General features: G+C 44.5%; 1 protein-coding gene across 8 annotated transcripts in view; it reads right to left on the bottom strand.

Moving 5' to 3' along the window:
• Esrrg (estrogen related receptor gamma) overlaps window positions 1–26423 on the bottom strand; it is a 614884-nt gene that overhangs the window by 326333 nt on the left and 262128 nt on the right. The gene's annotated exons all lie outside the window — the stretch shown is intronic.

The raw sequence follows: 26423 nt of genomic DNA, 5'->3' as shown, positions 1-26423 counted from the left end.
CTACAGCCATAGGCCTTAGCAAAAATGTAGTCTCCCAGTGGGAGTGGGGCACCAGTACAATGGCTGACCAGCAAGGTAGCTGGGACAGACACAGGTGATCTCTCTGCTCCACTCTCTGTTATAGAAGAGAGGCACCAATAACTGAGTATTACTACAACCACCAGCCATTGTGTTGGTTTTTTGTTTGTTTGTTTGTTTGTTTTGTTTTTTGTTTTCTAGAAGCAATCATCAATATCAGTTGGGGCAGCAGAGTGAGCCCGGTGTGCAAACGTTTGGCTAATTTAAAGTCCTCCTGCAGCTGAATCAGACATGACAGTCGATGGTAAAAAGAGAGGCTATTATCCAAAATGAGAGAGGTGGTAGATGGCTCGAAGTGATCTGAGTGGCAGAGACAAGGAGGGGGGTGAGGGAGACAAGAAACAACCTAGAATGGTAATTCTAGAGAAAACAGGCTGCTATATCGTCTTTGAGTACACCCACACAAAGACACCCACCCCCTGTCAGAATACCACACAGTAGCAGAGAGCAGAGAAAAAAGCAATACTTCCCAGCGTTAGCACTGGGCAGACAAACCATACAACCAGTGTAGGAAATAAGGGAAGGGGTCCGGGGTCCTGAATAAAATAACATGAAAAAAAGTCACCAGTCCAGTCACAGATAAAAATATACAACTGAGGGGGAAAGGGAACCCTTTTATAAATATGCCCCATTCCCTAAGGGACAACACCACAATTTCTGGCTTGAGTTCATGTAGAGTTGTTAACTAGTTACACTAGGGACGATGACAGGGAGCCGGCTTGGGACCAGCACATTCTAGGTTAAAAGGGAGGCAAGGTCACCGGGTCGTGAGGTCACCAGGAGGATTTGATGCAGTGTGCTGGAAAAGACAATGGACCTAAAGAAGGCTGATGGGCTCCTGAGTCCCAAACCATGTGGCATATGGAGCTGGGGGTACACCCAGGGAGGTGTCTTTTGGACAAGTTATAGTTCAAAGGGGCTGAAATTAATTTTGCCTACTGTTATGGGTGCACACCTTTCACAGACTAAGTCACAGTGACAGCTAAGCCTTTGGAAGCTTCATGCTGAAGAATTTCTTCCCCAGATGGAAATGCAGTCTCGGAGTAGCAGGTAGCTAAAAGCTTGGCCTCGCATCTCTTTGCCAGGTGTGAGTGGCCAGCATCTTCAGCCATATGACCTTCTTATTGTATTGATTGCTGGAGAGCGAGTGTAGTGGTGAACTGTGGTAGGCTAGTTCTGTTCCTACCCGGTGATATCCCTTACTGCCTCCTGGTAAGTAACTTGAAGCCAGGGACCCAGAGGGGAGTTGGGGCTACACTGACACCTGCTCTCTTGCACAGGATCATCTCTGCATCCTTGACTAAAACTTAGTTCTGATTTTGGCCACATAAAAGCAGCTGCAGCGCAGCACCAGGAATGATGTGTTTTCTCTGCATCAGAGTATCTTTGGACACAAAGAGATGGCAACTAGCATCCTTGCCTTTTCTCAACTCCTCCTCGGTTTGGAGGGCTTGAAACCCTTGACCCTCTCTTCTCATCCGGGCAGAAGGCAGAGCAGATAGCAGACCTGCACCAGACCTGAAGTGAAGCACTAGGTCTGTACAGAAACTGGCAAAAACAGGCCTAGAGGGTGAGGTCGTGAGCTTATCCCTTACCTGCACACTCTCTGACCACTCACCTTAGCATGAGAAGGCCAGCTTACTGAGGCCGACTTGCTTGCAGATGCAGTGACTGTTACACAGTTGCCACCAAGACCACAGATTGAATGCGTACTTTGTTACAGAATATGGTGGCATTTGAAAATAGGAAGTGGTTTTTTTTATTATTATTTTTGAGAAAAGAAAGGCAGGACAGAAAAGAAGCAGAGGGAAAAGGAGGGGGGGTCGGTGAATGTATGGAGGAAGGGAGGGAGGAAGGGAGGGAGGGAGAGAGAGAGAGAGAGAGAGAGAGAGAGAGAGAGAGAGAGAGAGAGAGAACATGAACGAGCATGCTCCATACTCCAGTACTGGGCTGGGTTCTTAGCACAGATCTTCTCACTTTCCTGGATGCTTTCCCTTTAGAAGCTCTTGGGGCACAAAACAGAGGTGACTTCAGGGTAAGCATCTTCTTTTATCCTTATTCCTTTTCTTCTTCCTCATCCTCTTCTCCCCAACTCCTCACCCCCACCCCCTACATCCCAGGCTAACCACAAACTGGCTATGGAGCTGAGGATGACTTTGAACTTCTGACCTCCAGCCTGTGCGTCTGGAACACTGGGATCACAGGCACACACCCCTATATCTGTAATCCTGGGGATGCTGGGGCTTGAATCCAGGGCTCAGTGCATGCAAGGCCAGCACTCTACCCACTGAGCAACACCCCCAGCTTCTAAATATCTTCCTTATAGCTCCAGAGGCCAGCCATCTGCTGAGCATTGCCTTATGTGCCCTCCTTGTCCTGGGAGAGAGTACAGGAATTCAATCAGGAAGGAAACTGTAGAGAGCCAGCAGCACCGGGAAAAACCAGCTGCCAGCTTCATTTAGGACAGCACTTTAATGCGAAGGGACAAGGTCTGAGAGCATTTTGCAGCCCACTTTGGAGAGCAGTTAAGAATAACGCCTCCTTGGGACAGTGGCAGGCCCTGTGAAAACCTGAAATAGTATGACAGATCAAGTGTAGCAGGTTGATTTTTTTTTTAACCACACTGACCCCTGGGCTATAGAGAAAGATCCCATCAAAATGGAAGCAACAACAACAACAACAACTTTAAAAGTCTGCATGGTTGTTGACCCAGACTCAGGAAACTGGGAAAACATTACTAATCTTTACAACAGAGGGAACTTGGCATTCTTAGAAAAGCCCAGACAATTTCTTCAAGAAAATCAAACCACAACAAAAGACCCTGTGCTCACCATGACGACACTTCACCCTAATTATGACTCTTCATTTTTATGTTTTTCAAAGCTAACACAACACAAATCCTGGTCACTAAAAAGAAAAAAAAATAATGTCTACAAACAGACAGCCAGGTTGGGTAAAGTCAGACCTGGAGATAGTGTTCTCCAGTATTCACACTGGCAAGCAAGGCTGAACTACCTACAGCTAAAGATGATTCTAGATGCAGGACTGCCTAGTTTAGGGGACCTCGGCGTTGGGCACGTGCATAGCATCCCTCTCTGTGCAAGGCTCCTCTCTCTCCTTTTTTGCTTCAGAGCTGAAACTATGTTGTCCCACTGCAGCAGCGTGAGAGAACAGATTATCTTTCTGAAGAGAACTCTAGTAGGCAGAACACCGAGAGGCTGGTTACAGTGATTTGGCTGAGATTTCTAAGGGTTCTGAACACTGGGAGCCAGGATATGTACTGTGTCACAACTCTACGCCTCTGTCCAACCTATCGCATCTTTAAGGCATGAGACAAATAGACTTTGGCAAGGGATGCTCACCAACTAGACGGTTAGCAAAGACTCCAGGGAAACAAAATGTCATGTAACATATTTCTAAGGCAGCCCTTAGCCATTTTAATAACTCTAAAAGAGTTTTCCCAGGGGGCTGGTGAGATGGCTCAGTGGGTAAGAGCACCCGACTGCTCTTCCAAAGGTCCAGAGTTCAAATCCCAGCAACCACATGGTAGTTCACAACCATCCGTAACGAGATCTGGAGTGTCTGAAGACAGCTACAGTGTACTTACATATAATAAATAAATAAATCTTTAAAAAAAAAAGAGTTTTCCCAGGAAGACATGTGCTCTGGTTTGAATATAAAATGCCCCCCATGGGCTTGCATGTTGGAATACTTTGGACCCCATGTGGTAGGAACCTTTAGGAAGCAGAACCTTGTTGGAGGAAGAGGCTCATTTGTGGGTGGACCTTGAGGTTGTCAGCAGAGCTCCACTTCCTTTTCTCATTCTTTGCTTCCTAATGACAGACAATTTGAGCAATGACACATTCCAACCACCATGCATTCCTGCCCCATGATGGACTGGACCTACTTAAACTGTAACATCCCCCACTCCCCCTCTAAAAAAACCAACTTCTTCTCAGGTCTTTAGTCACCGATGGGAACAGTAACCAATATAGCATGAAACAGTATCCAGTCGCTGGCGGAGTGGGGGGGATGGGGAGGGCAGGGTGTGAAGGGTGCAGGGGTATTTGGCCATCTGCATGGCAGTAACAAGTTACTAGAAACTGGTTTGCACTGGTTTGCCCTGGAAAGCTAGGGCTATTGTTTGAGTACACAACATCTCACAGAGTACCAGTAAACCGGAACTGAAACTCTACCTAAGAGTTCTAAACTGTAATAAGATGAGAGGCAGGAGTGTAGCTAAGAGATAGAACACTGCCCAGCACACACAAAACCCTAGGCTTGATTCTGAGCATGCCCAGAAAAGATAAAAACAGAAGCTGGCTGTGTTCAAAGTATTCATTCCTTTATTTAACCTTAAAGAAGACCAAAACAATTATCCTTTCAGACTTGTTTTAAATTCGTGGTCATCGGACACACCAACCCGAAACTCAGGGTCTCCCTCCATAGCTCAAATGCTACCGAACAGAAAATTAAGGTGCTAGAGAGAAAGCTCTATCCATGGGGACAGCAAGATGGCTCCATGGAGAAAAGCAATTGCTGAAAAGCCTGATTAAGTGAATTTGATCTCTGGAGTCTGAGTGTAGATAAAAGGAGAGAGCCAACTCCAACATATGCTCCATTCCCTGGTGCTGTGATGTCACACCCCACACTTGATATTAAGAACAAATTTGAGAACTGGAGAGAAGGCTCAGCAGTTAAGAACACTTGCTGCTCTTTCAGAGGACCTGGATTCAGTTTCCAGCATCCACATGGAAGTTCACAACCATCCATAACTCCAGTTCCAGGGGATCCAGCGCCCCCTCCTGGCCCTCACAGACACTAGACATGCATACCTTTACCTGCATACAGACAAAACACTCAAGTGTGCGCTGTGTGCGCACACATGCACACACACACACACACACACACACACACGAAAAATATATCTTTAAAAATTAAATTTCTATCCATCTTTTTAACCCTGTCTCAACAAAGGGAGAACTAAGTCTGTTCTGCTTTGCTTCATCTGAAATTTCCAGGTTTTTCAAATTGTATGGGTTCATTTTTTTTCCTCCTTTAAACCCTACATGACAAGCAGAAAGTTTCAAAATTATGATTTTTTTTTATTAACAACCTTTTCTTTCCATGGTGCTTTTACAAAATATTCCATCAGCAGATGTGTTAGCCAGGTCAGAAAGACTAACTTTTCCAAGGTATTAAATGAGAAGATGTTGAATTACGTTAAATGCCCCACATTGAATTGACATTTCCCCCCATTTTTAATGAAAGCTAAGATTGATGAAAAATACCACTTATCTACATTAAGGGTCAAAATCTCTCACAAAGGGAGCTGCTGGCTCAACACGTCAGGGCAGAGTCAGTCTTCCGTAATCCAGGGCCCAGGACGCGGATCACATTCTGATGATCCAATTAATGGTGGGGGACTTTGCAATAACCGGGCAAGCAAGGCCCCTAACAGATTGTGGGTCTGTAACATCAATTTCTTAAGTGCATTTAAAGGATTACAAATGTTGGTCCTGGCTTGAGACCGAACCCCTTTCTAGGTGTTCTGAGCCACATTACCGTAATTGGGTACCTGACTTAATGCCATTTCTTCTGATGGGCGAGTCGAATACATACGAATTAGGATTTCTTTCTGGTGTATTATTCTTCCCTTCTCTTTCTTCCCTTTTTTTTGTTTCTTTGAAACATAAATCTGAAGTGAAATGCCTCTCCCTTCATCTAGATAGTGTTAATTACAGCCCTCAGGAATCTCAGGTTTGTCCTAATTTCACCTTCCGCTCTGCTCTGTTTGGGTGCTCTCTCTGCTGAGCACGTTATCTTAAAATGCAGCACTCGGATGGGGAAAATACAAGTCTTTCCAAGTCTCTCCTTAATAAAAATAAGGGAATGAGAGGGGGCAAGACAAGGGTAGATAGTGCTTCCACTCTCCCTTCCAGGGAGGCAAGCATCTTTACAAATGTAAAGGATGCACTTAGAGATCATACAGAGCAAGAGAAGTAGAAGCAGACTCTCTCTGCGTGCTATCAGCTCAGGGAAGAACGGAAGAAATGGGCACCTTCAGGATATTTTCACCCTTCTTGGCTACCGAGTCCCTAGACTTAGAGGAAAGGGTACTGTATTACTCCCCTGTTTGAGACCTCCCTGGGGCTTCCTATTGGTGAATAACTAAAACATAAGTCCTCGCTTTAAACTGAAAGGTCCTACAAACCCTACTGTTCTCAGCTAATGTTCTGGACTCCGGCTCTGGCTTTTTTCAGCTTCTCATCTTAACTACAACACACACCTCCATTCAGACCATCTGCTTCAGAGGTACTTTCAGGCTTCTCCTGAAATACACACTTGCCGAGTTTCCCGATCCTGCTGCAAATAGCACCCATGCCCCACCACCCCACTCAGCATCACACATCCTCATCCTGATTTACTTTCTCCGCAGTATTCATATGTGTACATGTGTGTTCACATGTACACAAGCTAGCCATACATGTGGCACACGCTCACACCTGATGGCTTCCTCGAAGCAGGGACTGTATGACTCACTACTGTCACTTAAGCAACCACAAGAGGTCTTGGCACAACCCAAAGATTTGTCCAGTTGAACTGAGCTCAAGTTTTGCACGGTTGACTCCATCTCAGTATTCCAGTCTCTGGTACAATGTTTTCTTTACTGAAGACCAAAGATGATTTTATCTAACAAAGCCCTTCCCCTACCCTCACTTCAAGCTAATAGCTTATTACTATGTTTTATCATGTTTCTACCAGCTATCAGCTTCTGAAATATCACATGCATGGACATATCTATGGATATAAGTATAGGTTTTTTTTAGGTCTGTCCTCCCTACCAGCACTGCAAAGTTCAAAGAGCATAAGAATATGTTTCTCACTTGCTCTCTTTGGTGTCTTTAGTGCTAAGAATAGCACATGACATGCAGAAGTGGACACAGGAAGACATACTTGGTAGGTGCGAAGGAATTCTAAGCAGGAGTAGTCAGAGATGCAAGAATCCTTCTCAGAGAAGCGTTACAGATGGCGCAGACCTGAACCTAATTTTATCAGTGATACAGTGAAGACTGAATAATCTTAAGCTAATGTGTATACAACGGAGTCTATGTAGTCTACTTCCTGTAAGAAGAAAAGAGGCTAAAGACTTATGGGATATGAAGAACTGACAGGGCACATGGAACTTTAGACTAAAAGTTGGCATTAGGCAGAGGTGGAAGAGAGGGGTCCTGTCTGGCTGCTTCCTGCCCCTGCCATTCTGTGCTCCTCCCTCTGTGACTGACAAACTATAGCATTGTCCCATTACAAGCTGAAGCCTGCGTTAGCCTCCCCTGCAGTACCTGATTCAGTATTCCCTCCCCCCAAAAACGGCCTCTGGAACTTTCTGATCCATCCCTGCCCTGCTGCCAGAAGATCCAATTCAGGCATCACATTTATCCAGATCTATCCTCCGAGACTGGGGTCGGCATGGTCAGCTTCCAGTCTGCAAAGCTGCAACTGCTGTGAGTCGGGTAAGCATAGCCCACTCCCCGGAACAGTGCGGGCCACCTCTGCTGTGCTCTCTAGCAGATGGAGAAGGAGTTCTCTTTCCAAAAGCAAAACTACTGCAGTGACCGAAGCCCGAGAGACCTACGTACATGGTTCCATTCCAGGGCAGGAATTCTTCGGGGCTTTATTTCACAGTAACCATTTCACTTTCTTTACGTGGTGATAGAATCTAGTGTGCAAAGGCTCCATAAAAATCTGCTGAGATTGCTCTGTGGTAGAACACTCACCTAGCATGCACACAGCCCCAGACCTGCACAACAAAACAAACCAGGGGTGGGGATAAAGCTCAGCGACCGAGACCCGAGATTCAGTTCTCAGTACTGTGTATGTCTGTGTGAGTGCTTGCATGCGTGCGTGCGTGCGTGCGTGCGCGCGCGCGCACGGAGGAGCGAGATACCTATAAACCCAACATTCCTGAATGATACCTTACAGTTTGCTTCTTAGTTGTCATTTCTTTTTATACTTTATAGGTGATCTCTTACTCTACAGATGTTGTGGGAATACTTCTCCATCTTTAAAATTCTTGAGAAAAAGTATCGGCGATATGGTTCAGTGGTAGAGTGATGTGTAGTACGCATAGGCTCTAAGAGCAAATCCCAGTAAAACTACACACACACACACACACACACACACACACACACACTGTTTCTGATAAATATTGTGGCCAATAAAGCACCTCCTGACTGGTGTATTGTCCTGAGGTTAATAATAATAGGTATCACAGTGTTTCAGGTTCTGACCTAGAAACAAAGCAACCATTAACAGGTGTTTCTATCTGAAGGGCTGGCAAACGTTGCCCATCGATGGTCCTCCCATATTTCATGCTTTATGAGCCACACGGTCTCTGTCTCAGTGAATCAGCTTTGCCAAAGACAACATGTAAAATGAATACCCATGGCTGTGTGCCAGTAAACTGTATTCACAGAAACAAGCGGAGGGTAAGGTTTAGCCACTGAGCCCCAAAGCAGGTATCCATCAATGAGACCTATTGTCTATGTGTCTGAGAGAATTCAGATCACCAGAATGCATGTCAATGCCGGTCTATGTGACAAACCATCTGTACTTCTAGCCTCAGAAGGGACAGACCCTGCCTAAGCAGGCTACCTATATGGTTTAATTGAGAGACCCTGACTCAAAGAATAAGGTAAAGACCAATCAATAAAGATTATAAACATCAGCTTTGGACCCTGAAACTCATGCTATATCACACATGTACAAACACTCTCCCATGCATGTCTGCCTCCACGGGTATGCAAACATGCATACACACTGGCAGATAGCAGGCACACACACACACATACAGAGAGAGAGAGAGAGAGAGAGAGAGAGAGAGAGAGAGAGAGAGAGAGAGAGAGAGAGACATGCACATGTAAAGAAGAGATGGGGCAGGGAACAGAGATCTGTGCAAGCCAAGCATGGCCCTCCTTTTGTCTTAGGGACTGATTTGTATAACTGACTCCAAGGCAGAGGGTAAGTTTCCAGAGCCCTGATGGCAAAGTACAGACATAAAAATTGAAACAGGACACTTTCTAGATGTGTCAGGACTCTGGTACCCTCCTATGCTGCCTGCCAGATGAGTAGTTCAGTAGCAGTCAGCAGCAGGTGATGAGAGATTTTTTTTTAAAAACTTCAGAATGAGGAAGGATAGAAGGATGCTGAGCAGGCATTAGGAGGGATTCTCAGGCCAAAAGGGAGAGGTCAGGACACGCACAATAATGCCTTGAAGCTATGCCCACACAGTCCCTGCTACAGAGCGCTATATTACTAAAGCTGAAATGTGTAAAGCATGAATGTCTTCCATCTAAAGTTTCCAGGTAGTGTTTGATGATAATGCTGCAAATCCACTCTCACCTGGTATTAGGTTTCCATCTTAGTTTGACTTAATAAACTGTCCAGAGGTGGTGAGCCCATTTGCTGATTTATCTGTATCCTTAGTAGAGAAAGGGTCTTGGTATATCCTCATGTGAGTCTAAAGGCATCATCATTTAATGGGGAAGGGGTACATCTAAATTCCTTAATTTCTTCAGGTGACAGTGAGCTGCTTTTTTTTTTAACATTGTCATGTTTTCCCCTTAAATATTCAGATATATCCTTTTTCCTACAACCAATGAAAGTTGGTGTGGTGGGGTGGCTCAGTTTAGATCAAGCTCCTATGTTGACAGAACGGTTTCATTTCTTTTGAAACCATGCTGTCTGTCTCTAAAGGAGCCATGTTTGCCTCTGGGACTCTATGTTACCAAGTCCTCCAAAGCCCTGGGTGCACTTGTACTTCAGCTGTGGTCTCTTGCCAAAGTATCAGGGCTGCTTCTCTGAAGAAAGCAGTGACTGTTTATAGACACAGGACATCTGGGTAACAAGTGACATAGAGGTCTCAGGTTGTAGATGTGCAGTAGATGTATGTGTAATATGTGCAAGACCCAGGGGCCAATCTCTGCCACCATATCATTGTTAAAATACAGTAGCAGTGATGGTTTCTGAAGGGTTAAAACAGAGGGTGGGAGGGTGCATTCCGTGTAGGCAAGGGCACAGTCCAATTGCACCTCTCTTTGTAGCTGCTGTCTTTAAATTTTCATAAATAAATGTTGTTACCAATCACTGGCAGAATACAGCATTTCTAAATATCATTGCCAATAAGAGGCAAAAGCTCTGTACAATGGAGAGGTTGGCACAATTAATATTTGGGGGAAGGTGATATTTTCTTTTGGGGAACTGTCCTCAGCAGTGGTAGTGCTCTGTATGTCCCTGGTTTCCACCTCAGAGATGCCAGGACAGCTAGCCAAATAAGACAACTGAAAATGGACCCAAGTTTGGGGAGATGGCTCAGCCAGTGAAGTCTGTGTGACACAAGCACAAGAAGCTGAGTTTCACCCCCAGAACTCATCCAAGGTAGGCCAATGTGACATGTGTCTATAACCCCAGCTATGAGTGAGAGGAGACAGGGAGATACCAGGGACTCACTAGCCAGCAAGTTCCAGGCCAGAGAGAGATCCTGTTGGAACCAAAGGGTGGTGACACCTAGGAAGGCTATCCAAGGCTGTCCTCTGGCCTACACATCCATGTGCACTCACATGCATATAATGGATGCACATGAGTGTACACGCAAGAGCATGCACACACACACACACACATGCTCACACACACGTGTACGCACACACACACATGCACACAAATATCTACAAATAAGCAGTTACGATTGCCTTGAATGGCAATGTAAAGAAAGAAACACACACACACACACACACACACACACACACACACACACACACAGCTCTGCTCTCTCCTCTCCTCAAAACTGCTCTGTAACCTGATACTCAGCAATGGCAGTGTTCTGGTGAGCTGCCAGGAGGACCAGGGGGATTCTGTGGCACAGAGGCTTAGTCCCAACCTACCAGAGTTTCTGCCCCATCACCCAGTTCAGCATCACAGCAAAGCTACATACCAGTTTCTTGGCTTTCTCTTTTTTTCTCTTCTTTTCTTTTCTTTTTTTCTTTTTTCTTTTTTTTTTTTTTTTGACTCATTAGGTCGCCCTGCTCAAAATGATTTACACATAGATAATTAAACTTAAGCCCCAAGGACTAGTTAACTGTTTAGCAGTGTATACATTTCATATAACCATTTCCATACATCTAGTTTTAAATTCATTAACCAAAATTAATAGCCAGCCGGTGCTGAGCACAGCGCAGCATGTCGCTGCGGTGGGCGCGCTAAATTGCTATCCTCCATCACTTCTCTTGTGATCTCTCAGACAGTTAAAGTTTGCAGCGCTAGAAATGTGGCCCACCAATCTGCGGCAAAGATCATATTTACTATATTTAGTGTGAGTCACTGACTGAACATCAGGAAATATTTGGCTGTGTTCAGTGAGCCTCTGAGGTACAATGTCCAGCTTCAGGAAACAGCACAAATGCTTTCCTTACTCCTTGGAAAATGACTGAAAATGTTAAGTCCTCAAGTTTAGCTTAGAGTATGATATATATATATATATATATATATATATATATATATATATATATCCCTATCCTCAATATCCCCTATTCTCAGTATAGTTTATAAAGGTAAATGCCTTTATGAGAAGAGATACAGCAGCAGACTCTTAATTATCTCTTTTAGAAAAAAAAAACTCTAAATACCAACATAAAAGGTGAAGTTAGAGTGATTTTCTCTTCTACAAATTCATTTCTACAGCTTCAGAAGTTTTGTGTTATTTAAAAATACTTTTCATTATAAAAGTCTCATTGTCAAGCAGACTTCGCCTATATCTCCAGTGCTTGCCAAAGGTTTGAAAGCAAGTTGGGGTGAACTAATGCATTGTTTACACTCTAAATCCTAGGTGGCCCAGTCCCATAAAGGTGGCACAATGTGCTGTATCTCTCGTTCCTTAGGACTTATCTTAATCTTAATAACCAGCCAGACAACTGACTCCAGAGACCGGGGCTTATCAACTGGAATTCGTCACATGAACCCAGCAGAAGACAAGAAATGCATTATAGACAAAGGCCCTGCAAAATCATTATCTCTCCATATTTAAAAGTTTTCATTCAGAAGCTTACGCTGGCCTTTTGTTTATCTTTCACTGAGCTAAAAAATCTACTTGTTCCTATTAAAACCTGAGAGCCAATGAACAGAACCACCCACTTCAGGTATTATATACAAACACTTCTGCAAGATCAGAACGATGCTTCCTGCTTTCCTCCAGCCTTGGCTATCAGGAACAACCCGCGTTACATGCCCCCTTTGGTCCTGATTATTTAGGAAATACATCAAAAAGGAAATACAAGGGCCCATGCTCTTCAAACATGGAGAAATTCCAGCAGCTTCGTGGGCACATTTGCATCTTGCCCTGAAGAGGCTGCCTGGGTTCCCTCCATGGAGCTGTTACAAACAGCGGCTCTCCTGCACCATCAATACCTATTTATCCAGATCACAGGCCGGGTTAAAAACAAGGCATGGCTCCCTGTAGCTCACACTGAAGGTGTCTGCAGCTGCCACCACCCTCAGAAAGCACCTTGCATCCATGGGGTCCGTGATGTCTTACACCCATGTTGAATTGTGCTTTCCTGTTTCGCTCCTAAAGGAATGGAGACTCTGAGAAGTCAAAAGAACTTTAGTCTGTAGCTTTACACAAGATAAGGGTCATTCAGCCACAAACAACTGTTAAAGCATTTCTAAGAGCTTCTACTATGTCCACAATGAGCTAAACATTTCTACTGAGACTCAAACAGAAATATTTGCACAATTTAGAACCGCAGATAGCTGAAGAACAAATTAATTAATTAGTTAATTAAGTCCTAAATCATTGCTTTATTTCTTCAAGTGAAATGTTATAGAAACGTGTTCTAAGTGACAGCTGTGTTGTCGCTGTTTGCCGTTTCCCTAACTAAATACATTTTCCTATCCATGCTGTATGCTACTTTCCAAGCACAGGGAGGGTACCGATTCCTTTATTCTTTGAGTGTGCTTTGTGTGTGTGCTCTGTGTGTGTGTGTGTGAGAGAGAGAGAGAGAGAGAGAGAGAGAGAGAGAGAGAGAGAGAGAGAGAGATCCCCACCCTTTTTTAATTTTTACTTCCTTGAGACCACCCTACTCAATTCAGAACTCAGAGAACTCAGCTCAGCTGGCTGTCCAGCCAGCTCCTGGTATCCCTGTTTGTCTCCCCAACACTGGGATTCCAGGGCTGTACCCCACCCAGGCTCTTACACGTGTGCTGAGGACAGAACTTCAGTCCTCATCCTTGAAGGACAAGCAGTTTTACCAGCTGAGCCTTACCCTTCTCTCTCTCTCTCCCTCCCTCCCTCCCTCCCTTCTCCTTCCCTCCCTCTCTCCTTCCCTCTATCCCCATCCCCCCTCCACTTCACTCCTCTTCCTCCCCTTCCCTCTCCCCCTCTCTCCCTCCCCTACCCCCTCCCCACCCCATCCCACCCCTCAGCAATGAGTATCTAGCTATTAACCAGGCTAGTCTCAAAGGGAACCTCCTAACCCTGCAGATCCCTCATCTCAGGGCCCAAGCTGCAAACACACACAGGTGATCAGAGCTCTTAGCACACTGAGGAACTAGGAAGAACAAGAAAGAGGCCTTGCCTACAAGATGGAGCAGTTGGGAGGAGAAGGGAGATAGGGGAACAGGAGGATGAGGGGGGACAAGACAGATTAGCGGGGAGAAATGCAATCCTAATACATGATACCCACATATGAAGATGTTATACTCAAATTCATTAGTTTGTCTGATTAAAATATGCTAATTAAGAGATTTTAAAGGCCTCTTCCTCCACAGTCAAAAGGCTTGTGCTTATTGTTTGTTGGTGGTGATTCGTTGGTTTGAGTTTGGAGATAGGGTCTGGGCTCAAGCAATAGCTCCACCCAACCTGCCAAGCAGCTCAGGCTGCAGGGGCGCTCACTCCAGCAGCCCAGCTTGGCGGGCACAGTTGACGGTGGCTTTCCAATCTAAGCCAAATTAAAGTAGCAAAGCAATAGCAAGGGGACACACACAACATGTCAGAGTGCTTCGCTTGCTCCATTATAATACTGCACTGTTTTCTAAAGTAGAGGTGAGAATGGCTGATGCTACCGACCACAGGTTGCACAGAGTATATTGAGGAACCGTGTGCATGGGGCAAGGGGACTCCAGAAATACGTCTTAATTAAGGGATGTGCTGGGCAGGGGGTGCAGCTTTATGGTATGGTATGCCTGGTCCTTCCTTGGCTAGGGGTGGGGTGGGGAGGGAAAGACAGAGAGACAGAGACAGATAGACACAGAGAAAGACAGAGAGAGAGAGAGACAGAGAGAGGGACAGAGACATAAAGTAAATGATAATGAATACTTAGCTATAATTTTGTATTTCAGTGACTGTAACTATTAATTTTCTTTATCTTCCCTTACATACACGGCCTTCTAGAAATTTGAGTTTAAACGTAAAACTCTATCTTATGTGGCCGTGAGATGACTCAGTAAGCAAAGCACGTGCCTTGCCAGTGTGAGGACCAGGGATCCCCGAGCTCACATAAAAGCCAGGCAGGTATGACAGCCACCTGTGATTCCTGCCTACAGGAGGCAGAGACAGGAGGTTGCTGGAGCAAGCTGGCTAGCTCTAGGTTTAGCAAGATAAAGTGAGGACACCTAACATCAACTTCCTGCCTTCACATGCATACATATAGCAACATGTGTGCATACACATATGCATCCTGCACATACATACTCATACTCATACTCATATTCATAATATATATTATGTAAAAAATACATTGATATATAATATAATAAATTATTTATTATATAGTTATATATAAATTATTTACTGTGTAATTAATAATTTTATGTTAAATTATATTTTATATCATAAATAACATTACATAATTATATATTACATTACATATAGCACACTATATTATTTAAGATATACATATATGAGTTTATTAAATAACATAACTGTTATTTAAAAATATGCTGTAAAAGTCCAGCATATTTTTATTGACCATATTTTATACACGATCAGCTACTGTGATGTAATCAGAATTTCTGAAATTTTCCTAGAATATATGGGGGGTATTACCAACAATGGTAAAGATTTGTACCTGATTAGCATGATTTTGTGTGAGTGTGTAAGTAGGAATAATAACACTTTCTGGGCTGGAGAGATGGCTTAGCAGTTAAGAGCACTGACTGCTCTTCAGAAGGTCCTGAGTTCAAATCCCAGCAACCACATGGTGGCTCACAACCATCATAATGAGATCAGACGCCCTCTTCTGGTGTGTCTGACGTCAGCTACAGTCTACTTACATATAACAATAAATACATCTTTAGGCCAGAGCGAGCAGAGGTCCTGAGTTCAATTCCCAGCAACCACACAATGGCTCACAACCATCTGTACAACTACAGTGTACTCGTATACATAAAATAAATAAATAAATCTTAAAAGAGGGAAGGAGGGAGGGGAGGGAGAGAGAGAGAGAGAGAGAGAGAGAGAGAGAGAGAGAGAGAGAGGACACCCTTTCCAAGCGCCCACTGAAAGCTGCCCGGTCTGACTCAGCCTGAGCTGAAACCCATTGAGCTGCGTTTGGTTTTTTTAAGGCTTTCTTTTGACATCAAGGTCAATTTGGGAATACAGAAAAATATGTTGTGAACTCTCTTATGAACTGAAAGTTTATGCTCCACTGCAAACACATGTGTTGAAATCTTAACTCTTGTTGTGCTGGCCTGTGCAGTGAGGTGCCTGGAACCTTAAGGACAGAGCCCTGGTCCCTACGGCTCCTCTTCTTGTTTACAGTACCAGTGCTCTATTAATAGGCAGCCTTCTTTATGCTGGGTGAGTTACCAGGAGATGCCAGCTGACTACAGTGCAGAAGCCTGGCCTCAGAAGAACCCCTCTGAAACCCCAACTCTTCCAGATCCCAAAACTGTGAGAGATGAACTCCTGTTGTTTCTGTGGCCCTCGGCCCCAGGTGACATGTGGCAGCATCCACCTAAGACCCTGCCATAGCTTGGCAGCCCAGAGGAGTGTGCCTCTCCTCTCTGCAGCTGAGCCCCCTCATTTCTCCCTGATGTGACAGCCATAAAGACCCATTAAACATGCTAGCACACTGTCATCTCAGAGAGAACAGGGAAGTCGCTAGCGGGGCATCGGGTCATAAAACGAGGAAGGACAAGAAAGCACCACACGGTTTAGTAAATGAAGAACACACCACACCGGGATAGAGGAGAAGAAGACTGATCTAAGTTGGCTAGATCTTATCATGTCTGGGAAGTTCACTATGTGGATGAAGAGGCGCCAGGTAGAGAGGAACCTTCCCCAAGGGGTGTGTGTGTTTGCTTCCTTTATAATTTCAGAAATGGTCCTTTAGGCTGGAGAGACAGCTCAGGAGTTAAGAGTTATACAACTTTTTTTTCTTCTTTATTTACTTTCCAACATGTTTATTTTTGAAGAAACTAGACAGGGGGAGTTATGCTTATGCTGGAGACATCATCTGCTCTTAAAACACAGAGATTTCATTTCTTTTTCTGAGCTTTGATATGATGGCAGAAACCAGTCGCACTAGTTTCACTTACATTTTTAAAAATTTATTTATTTATTTATTTATTTATTTATTTATTTTATATGCTCCATATTTTATTCCCCCCCAATCCACCCTCCTACTGCTTCACATCCCATACCTCCCCCTATCCCCTTATCTCCACGTGGATGCTCCCACCCCTCAGGCTATCTGACCTGAGAAGAGGGAGGTCCAAAGCGGGATCCAGCTCAAGGGGAGGCCCCAAGGCCTGACACTATTACTGAGGCTATGGAAGATTCACAAAAAGGGACCTAGTATGATCGCACACCAGAAGACCTAACAAGCAGCTGAAAGAGTCAGAGGCAGATAGTTGCACCCAACCAATGGACAGAAGCAGCTGACCCCTGTTGTTGAATTAAGGAAAGACTGAAAGAAACTGAGGAGAAGGGCGACCCTGTAGGAGGACCAGCAGTCTCAATTAATCTGGCCCCCAACATCTCTCAAACACTGAACCACCAATCAGGTAACATACACCAGCTGATATGGGTCCCCCAACACACATCCAGTAGAGGACTTCCTGGTCTGGGTTCATTCAGAGATGATGCACCTAACCCTCAAGAGCCTGGAGGCCCCAAGGAGTGGTACAACTCTTTAGAGAACCCATGTTTGGATCTCAGAATCCATATAGGATGACTCACAACTGCCTGGAAGTCCAAAGTCAGGGAATCTAGAGCCTCCTTCTGGTGTTTCCTACATTCATATGCCCATACCACACACACACACACACACACACACACACACATAAAAAATAAAAAGAAATGGACCTTTACGTTGATACTTAGTCTTAAGCCCTTCTCACTATCTTTGAAGAGGATAAAGCCAAATGTTCGCCTCTCCTAGGATAGGACCGATGTCACCTGGGCTCTTGGCCTTCATTATTACAAGGATTAATAAAGAGCTCAGACTCATTAATCCAGACCATGGTCACAGCAATAGTACCTATAGGCTGTACAGGAAAATCCTTGGTACGAAAGCCACAGCTCACAACTGAACATACAAGTAAGGTTAGAGCTGACACAACTGTAAAAATGTACTCGCTTGTTTGCTAAATGCTGCATTCTTTCCTGGACGTATTTGGACAAGTTAGCATGCCATGTGGGCATTTCAGCAAAGAGACTGTGTATGATCTCTTGGGAGATGAGATGTTTAATATTGGAAAAATTGGCCATAGGCCAGTGGTCCCCGAACTCAACTTTTACTGGATTTTAAATGAAATTTGATTTTTGGGATTTGAAAATCAAAATAAACTTGTTGCGCAAAATAGTGAGAACAAGCCAGCTGAATAGCTTGATTTTTTTTTTTTAAGTTAAAAAATTGAAACCTCCAATTCCAAGATTCAAGTCTGAACTCAGGACACTCAGCTCCAGAGATGCAAGCCATTCACTTTAGCCCCTGCTTCCCACCTGGGGTCTCGCCAGGTCATTCAGTCAGCACACTACCTAGATCTACACTTGAGTCCCACTGACAGAACCCTACTCACTGTACAAGAACCCATGGCATACACCAGACACAACTTACCTACTCCTGATACTCCTCATAAATGGGATTGCACAGAAATGTTGCTAACCTGCAATGCCCCAGGCTAAATATCTGAATGGCTACCCTTTGCAACCATCTCCCAAACTTGGTATTGCCCAAATGTCTCAGTCCAGGATATAAACATATTTTTAAAGGTCCATACCATGGTTATGCTACAGAACTAACTAAATTGAAAGTATAAACTGCCCAGACATCTCCTACTGAGCAGTGTATTCAAGAGAATCACTTTGTGAGCTGAGCATTAACAAAGAGAAATCACAAATGTTCCAGGTATAACTTGGTTTTCAGAGTGGCTCCATGCCTGCATCAACCCATCCATCACCTGTTGCTAGGTTCTTTCAAATGCCCACTGTGGACCATGCTGCATTCCACCTCAAAGGTATCCCATGGGATCCAGTCCTATACCCAAAAGCACCGAAGTTTCCTGTATGATAACGGAAATCTGCCTTGTCTTCTTGTATACAGCCATTTCAGCATACCTCTATTCTGAGGGTCCCTTGCTTTCTACACCATCACTTACTGCCCCCTGTCCTCATTATCTGCCCATCACATTCTCCTTCCTTTCCAAGGCTGAGCTCAAATGCCTGATCTCTGAAGACGCCCTTCCTCCAAGGCCTGTGACGTCTCCACTGAGTTGCCTGATCAATGTTTCCAGTCCTCACCACTACTGTTGCCTTTCCTACTTTTCTAATACTCTGATAATTCCGCTGTGAAATGGTCCAAGTATTCAACTCTTCATTGGCTGCATAGAAATTTATATGCATATAAGATTTATTTTTAGAATGTTGTTCCCTTTCCTCCCTCCAGAACACACATTCCTTTACTGAATCTAGAATGTTATGAAAACAGGAAATAGCAGATATGCTGTGCCACCAGTCTGTCTCTGACCCTATCTCTGCCTCTGTCTCTCTGTGTGTGTGTGTGTGTGTTTGCACGTGCATATGAACATATGTACTCACATCTGTATGGGTCTGAGTCTGTGTGAGGGTACACATGCATGTGTATGTGTCTGTATGCATATGGAGATCTGAAGTTGGTGTCGGGTATCTTCCTTAGTCACTTTACCCTTTAATGACTAAGGCAGAGTCTCTCACTGAACCTGTACTCGCTAATTCTGGCTACTCCAGCTGGTCAGCTTGTCCTGGCGATCTTCTATTTCCACCTCCTGCATGCTGAGATTATTGGTGGTCACTATGTCTTCCTGGCTTTTATGTAGGTCTGGGGTTCTGAACCCCAGTCTTCACATACAGTGTGGCATGGATTTTATGCACTGAGCCACCTCCAGCCCATCATCACATGTTGTCACTGCACTGCTGTCTTCTTGAATAGCAGGGAGTTGTCTCATTTACCTCTAAAATGTCATAGCATCTAACAAGTACTTTACAGGTACCCATATGTATACATATGCATACCCATATTCATAGAGCACAAATGAAAACCCAATAAATTCAGTTATAACAATTCAATAAAGTGTCCAGTCTGATGACACTGGTTCTTTTCACTCTCATTTCTTAGACTCAGAGAAGCAAAAAGGTTTTCATCTAGGAGAAATGCTAATATCTTTATAGTACCAAAGGCAGCTATTTATAGCTGTGTGAAGGCTTGTCTGGTGATATCAGAAAGGGCTGATCACATCTCTCAATCAACTGCAAAATGTCTATCCTCTAAAAATACCTTTGGACGACAGAGTCTGCTGGCTTGAGAGCCAACTGGGTCCAGGGATAAGTTTGTTGGACAATAGGAATCTCTGTTTCAGGAGAATTTGTTGAGTATGTTTTATCATCCACAGGAAAATAAAAGGTGTTTTTCTTTCTCAAAGTCACTTAGAGAATTACTATAAAATTGGACTCCATCCTCTGAAAGAGAGAACACCTCCACTACAGTTCAGTGAAACAGCAACAAGGGTAAGGGACAAAGCCATGGACCTAGCGATAGCACCCCAGAAATAAGCAGGAGGCCTCAGTGTACATTGAGTTGTTCCTGATACCTTTAGAACTGACACAGATCTGGGTTTGGTACCACCCTAGGGCTTGTGCATTCTTTAAAATATCTCACTGTATTCTTAGAAAATTCCATGTGGGTACCATTATGTTCCCTTTTTGCAGATTTGAAAAGTCAAATAGAAAAGATTAAGAAAACTGCACAAATTCATAAGGTAATTCAACTGCCAGCGGCAACAGAAAACTCCTACCCTACGTCACAGTCAAGACTGGACCACCAAAGTGCAGCCAGTTTGGATGTGTGACCCATGGAAGGTATATTAGTCAGGGTTCTCTAGAGTCACAGACTGTATGGACCATATGTCTTTCTATATGGAAGGAATTTATTGTGAGGACTTAGAGTCTGTAGTCCAACTCTCCAACAATGGTCAGCTGGGAATGGGAAGTCCAAGAATCTAGTAGTTGCTCAGTCCCACGAGGTTAGTTGTTTCAGCTGGGCTTCTGTAGAAATAGATACCAACAGAAGTGCTGGCTAGTAAGTGCAAGCAGGCAAAGAGTGAATCTTCCTTCGTCCCATGTCCCTATGTTGGTCTCCAGCAGGAGGTGCAGTCCAGATTAAGGGTGTGTACCACCACTGCTGGATCTGGAACTTGTTTTGTCCCAGGCTGACCTTGAACTCAGAGGTCCCTGGCCTTAGTCTCCTGGGATTACAGGCGTGTACTACCTTGCCTGGGCCTAAGCTTTTCATAGCCACTATGCCTCAAGATCTCCATGCCAAGATCCAGGTCAGAAATGTGTGCCTTCCAGCCTCAAGTTCTGGATCCCAGGTGAGCCCTCCAATTCTGGATTATAGTTCATTCCAGATATAGTCAAGCTGACAACCAGGCATAGCCATTGCAGAAGGCAAATTCACCTGTGTGATACACCTGCATTTTATCCAACTGAGAGAGTGTCCCTCCCTGGCTGGTACCAGCTCTAGGAACCAAAGGACTTTATCTAAGCTCATATTCAAGCAGTTGTTGAATGAGGGACTTCCTCCAACAGCAGGATGACAGCCTGGATTCTTCAGCTGCGTATCTAAGTGATCTGTGACCCTGGAGCGCAGTATTGACATCTAGGACACCAGAGTCAAGTGTTCCTGGTTTTGCCTTCCTTTCTTCCTCTTCTCCCTGGAGATTGTAACTCACGTGGATTGCTTCTATCAAGTTTTTTCCCATGAGAGGAAAAAGTGGGGTCACTAGAGTGTGGGGACAAAGGAGAGGGATGAATCTACAGGTGACCAGAAAGCTGGCTCTTCCCTGTCTGCATGTAGGTGTGGCCATCTCTTCATCTGTCTGACACTATCTCTTTCTCTCTCTCCTTCTCCATTCCTCCTTCCCTGCCCACCCCCATGTGTGTGTGAGAACATTATCCTCCTAAGAGTGCCAGAACTTAACTTGACCTGAAATTGCTTTTGAATTTAGTCCACTTCTGACATTAAAACACTTTATGTCAAAGCAGGTCAAGGTTCAAGCAATCCACAAAATAGCAGCTTATTTAAAAACCCAAATCCATGCCCTATCGGAAGTGGCTGTATTCTGAAGCCCACAGTAGTGGAACTAATTTAACCTTTGGAAAAACCCTCTGTGGAGAGAAGAGCCAAAATCCCTTTCTAAGATTCCTAAGCACTGCAATTATTGATGAAGAGTATATTGCTTCAGTTTTCTCTGATCAGGAAGAGGGGAAAAAAGAGGAGAAGCCACAGGAGACATCGGCAGCTGTCACGCTGTTTTCTAACAACAAAGAGGGAGTTTACAGCAGGCAAGTGCCTGTCTCCTAAGACCCTGTTAAGAGGCCTTTTTAAAATGCCTTAAAAAGCCAACCCATACATTAATCAAGTTGAGCTCTCATCCATACTTACTGCGATACATCAATTACTATGTCTTTTTTTAAAAATAAATTCCGGTTGACAGCGGACACCTTATTAAGTCTCACTAAAATGATACAATAACTAGACGGCTATTAATATTGCTCCCTTTCTCTCTCTGCTATTGTCTTCCCGCACTGGTCTGCAAACAAATTCAGGCTGAATCACAATTAATGCCAGTGAAACTCCTTCTAACGACTTCCAGCTTGCTAATTTTTTACGCTAATAATAAAAAAGCGATTGCTATGCAAGAAGGGCCCCCTTTTATCACGCCAGCATAGCACACCAGAGAGTGTCTGCTATTGTTCACATGAAAGACAATTAAACCCCGGAACATCAAACCGAGAAATGACAGTCTGCTAACCCGCGCTGGCCACTGCTTGATGCTTCCCTCTGTATTCTGAACCACTGGGAAACAATTCTCTGAAGACATTTCTTTCCCGGTCTCCCTTAAGTATTCTTTGGTGGTGGTGGGTGCTACTTTAAAGAATATCCTTTGCTGACTTGTGTATACCTAGAGTGTATTAACTGTCTAGGACCAATTTTATTTCCAGTTGCCTGCGGGTTTCAATTCTGGACATGAAAAAAAAATGTGCCAATTTCACCAATATGTCATTGTATTTAAGAACAAACATTAAATGTGTACTTTAATATGCACACAACAGAAAAGTCTGGAAGGAGAAGAAAAGCCTAACTCAGCAACTCAGCTTGTCTTACCACCTCTGGGAATCATGATCAAGTCAGAGGATTCCTGACTCCTCACTGGGGCCAGGCCCTACTACTCCATGAGCCAGACTCCAAAGGCCCACCAATCTTTCCCAGTGACTTAGGGATTTGTTTCACCAGACACATTCCCATTATCTGGGACAGTGCCCCTTATTTGGGCTTTAAGGACACTTCTAGACAAAATATCTACCTAAGAGCTAATTCTTCAAAAAATCTGTTTCAATTTTTGAGTGGTATTTCATTCACAGTATATAAAAAAAAAACTAAAATTGATTGCAAGGCCACCTCTTGCCACTTGCTTACCTTGGAGTTTCTGTCTGTTTGTTTTAGAGGCAGGGTCTCTCTCTGACCTAGGCTAGCCTTGAACCCATGAACCTCCCATGCAGCCTCCTGAGTGTTAGGATTACAGGCTTGTACCACCAAACCCAGATGAACTTGGGCACAAGGCCCAGTCTTCTCTTTGTTTTACAGTCTCTGTAAAGCAGGAAGAAATGTGATAGTTTTTCCTTCACACACACACACACAAAAAAAAAAAAGGATTATAAATGTAAAGGGACAGAGAGACAACTATGAGAACTAAAAAACCAGACACTGTAATCAAACGAAAATGTGAAAGGGGATTGTGCACGGGTTTTTTGTGGGGCTGCACAATAGCACTGTTTCCTGAATGGCAGTGAGGGGCTCTCAGGCTCAGGGCATGCGCAGACGTTCTGTTTTCTCAGAGTTTCCAGGGACTGCACCAGGGCTGTAATGGGTTCGTTACAGTAACTTATTTTGTTTTTACAGGAGTTCTCTTGCTAGAGATGGGTGCTCGCAGTTCCCTATGCATAAATGAGAAAAGCCAGGCCTAAGGAGATTAGCACTCGATCTGCATCCTTGTCTAGATCAGAGTAGACCCTTGAGAAATCCCCCAGCTGTGGCTATCAGGAGGGTGACTTGCCACGTTGTGCTTCCTGTTTGAGACAACAGTTCTGTGAAACAGGTCAAGGGATGAGCTTAGATAATGGCATGATATATCAACTCTGATGCTTACCGGCACTGTTACTCTGGGCCAGTCACTCATCCCTCGATTTCTACATTGGTAAAACCCTGACACTTCTCTCCCAAGGTTGATATGAGGCCAAATCAACCAGTCCCATGTATGACATGGGGTAAGTGTCTGGCTGATAGGAAATCCTCAGTAAACATGAGCCCACGTGACTACCCTCACTCCCAGAACTGGTACCGAGCTGTAGTCGCGGCTGGGAAGATGGCTCAGTCTGCACAGTCCTTACCAGTGTGAGGACTGAGTTTCTTTGTCAGACTCCCTGAGGCTCATCCTCAGAATCCACATAAGAAGCTGGTGTGATATTTGACACTAGGGAGGCCGGGATAGGTGGATGCCAGGGTCTCATGACCACCAGCACTGGGGAGGCAGAGATAGGTGGACTCCAGTAGATCATGAGCCAGACAGATTAGCCTAGTCCAGGAGCCTTGTGTCCTCCTAAGAGACCCTGTTTCAAAATGGAGTGGGGACTCCTAAAGAACTACATCTGTGGCAGTTTGAATAGAAATGGCCCCCATCCAGAGTGGTACTATTAGGGGGTGTAGCCTTGATGGAGGAAGTATGTCTCATTGTCTACCTGCTGCCTGTGGTTCCAGATGTCGAGCTCTCAGCTCCTCTCCAGCATCATGTCTACCTCCATGCTGCCACACTTCCCGCCATGCTGATAATGGACTAAAGCCAGCCCCAAGGCAATGTTTTCTAGAGCTGCCGTGGTCATGGTGCGTCTTCACAGCAGTAAAACCCTAAGATAACATCTATGGTTGACCTTAGGCTTCCTTGCACGTGTGCAGGCATGCATGCACACTCGTGTGCTCATGTACACACACACACACACACACACACACACACACACACACACACACACACCTACAAGAGAGAAAGGATGTGAAGGAAGAAAGAAATGAGATCATCAATTTCTGCATTCAGCCAACAGTTTCAATCTCAAACCACCAATAATCAAAGACCAGAATTTGCAGAATCCTGTAAGTTTCCAGACTGGTGAGGAAGAGGGGCATCTCCGAGACATGAGAAACAGTGTGGTTAAACTTCTGATTGTCTCAGCTTTACTCCTTTCAAAGAGAAAGCCAAGCATATGACTGAGTGGAGGCAGGCAGGGCCTACCAGACACCATCAGCACAGAATCAAAGCCAGGTGGGCTCCAGAGGCTGGGCAGCTAACATTCCTAGGACAGAGAACTTGAGAAGTCAGGGCTGCAGAGAGCATGTATATATCTGCAGATGGCTCCCTTCAAGTGTTCAGCAGAATGCTAATTAGCATGGGCATGTAAGGAAATTAGCCAGGGCTGCAGAAAGAACTGCAAAGAGAGGCTAGAGGCACCAATGCCTGAAACTCCCAGAAGGCTAGGAAGAGTGTCTGCTCCCTACTCTCAGAAAGAGGTCTCATGGCTCAAGAGGCTCACAGAGTAAACACGCAGACAGTTGCCATGCTTCCTGGGTAATTCTGAGCTCTGAGCTGAATACTGCTCCAGATTACAAAACAGATCTTAGAAGTAAGATTCTACCAAATTGAACTATTGCTGAGTAACTTAATAGCATCTCTGAGAGAAGCTCAGATACTCATGAAAATAGAAAACACTCTATGTGGTGATCCAATCAAAAATTACTAGGTATTGAATGCCATCAGGAAAAAATATTCCAGAATGAGGAGAAAGACCAGTCTGCTTAGACATTAGAATTAGAAGGCAAGGGCATCAGGACAATTATAATGCCTGTGGTTTAGACAGAGGTTGAATATACCCCCAAGCTTCATGAGTTGAGGCCCTGGGCTAGTTGAGCAACAGTTTCCTCCCAGGTTAAAACTTTTCATCTTGGAGGGAAGCTCATTAAGGATGTTAACAAGGAGGTAAAAGAGTCGGACCGGACCGTGGTGGCGCACGCCTTTGATCCTAGCACTTGGGAGGCAGAGGCAGCAGATTTCTGAGTTGAAGGTTAGCCTGGTCTACAGAGTGAGTTCCAGGACAGCCAGGGCTATACAGAGAAACCCTGTCTTGAAAAAACCAAAACCAAACAAACAAAAAACCGCAAGGAGGTAAAAGAATAGGATGTTCTAATGGAAAGGAAAACATTCCATCTTTGGAGAAGCTCCTTATACCAAGGAAGTAGACACAGGAAAGGATTCAGGAAGTCCCTAAAACTGACCAGATTCACTAGGACCCTCCACTAAACATATGTCAGCAATAACAAGTTATCCATAATATTTTCAGATAAATCAAGCTGCCTGAAAGAAGAGACCAACTGATCTGAGTGGAAGAGGCTCCAACCATCTGAGCTACCTCACAGGACACTCTCCAACATGTTGAACTGCCTACAGCTGTGCAGCATACTCCAGTTTTCCAACTTTTGCAAGCTGTCAGCCATGCTGATGCTGGGGTTGGCTTTGGTGATGCGACTGTCTTTGAGTCATTTCTGACCTTGTAAATAACACTTTACCCACGTTCTGTAAGTACTTACAATACAATGGGCTTTAGTGGTATCCTTACTTTAGTGTGTGTCAGTTCCTAAGTCGAATCTGTTCATGTCTCCCCAGAAATAGTGTCACACAATGGGGCACCTGTACAGCGCTACTGGAAGATG

Source organism: Mus caroli, unplaced genomic scaffold, assembly GCF_978045245.1.
Source record: "Mus caroli unplaced genomic scaffold, Mus_caroli_1 scaffold_1, whole genome shotgun sequence".
Classification (NCBI taxonomy): domain Eukaryota; kingdom Metazoa; phylum Chordata; class Mammalia; order Rodentia; family Muridae; genus Mus; species Mus caroli.
Note: the sequence above shows the minus strand (reverse complement) of the source record. Positions and strands in the feature narration are given on the sequence as shown.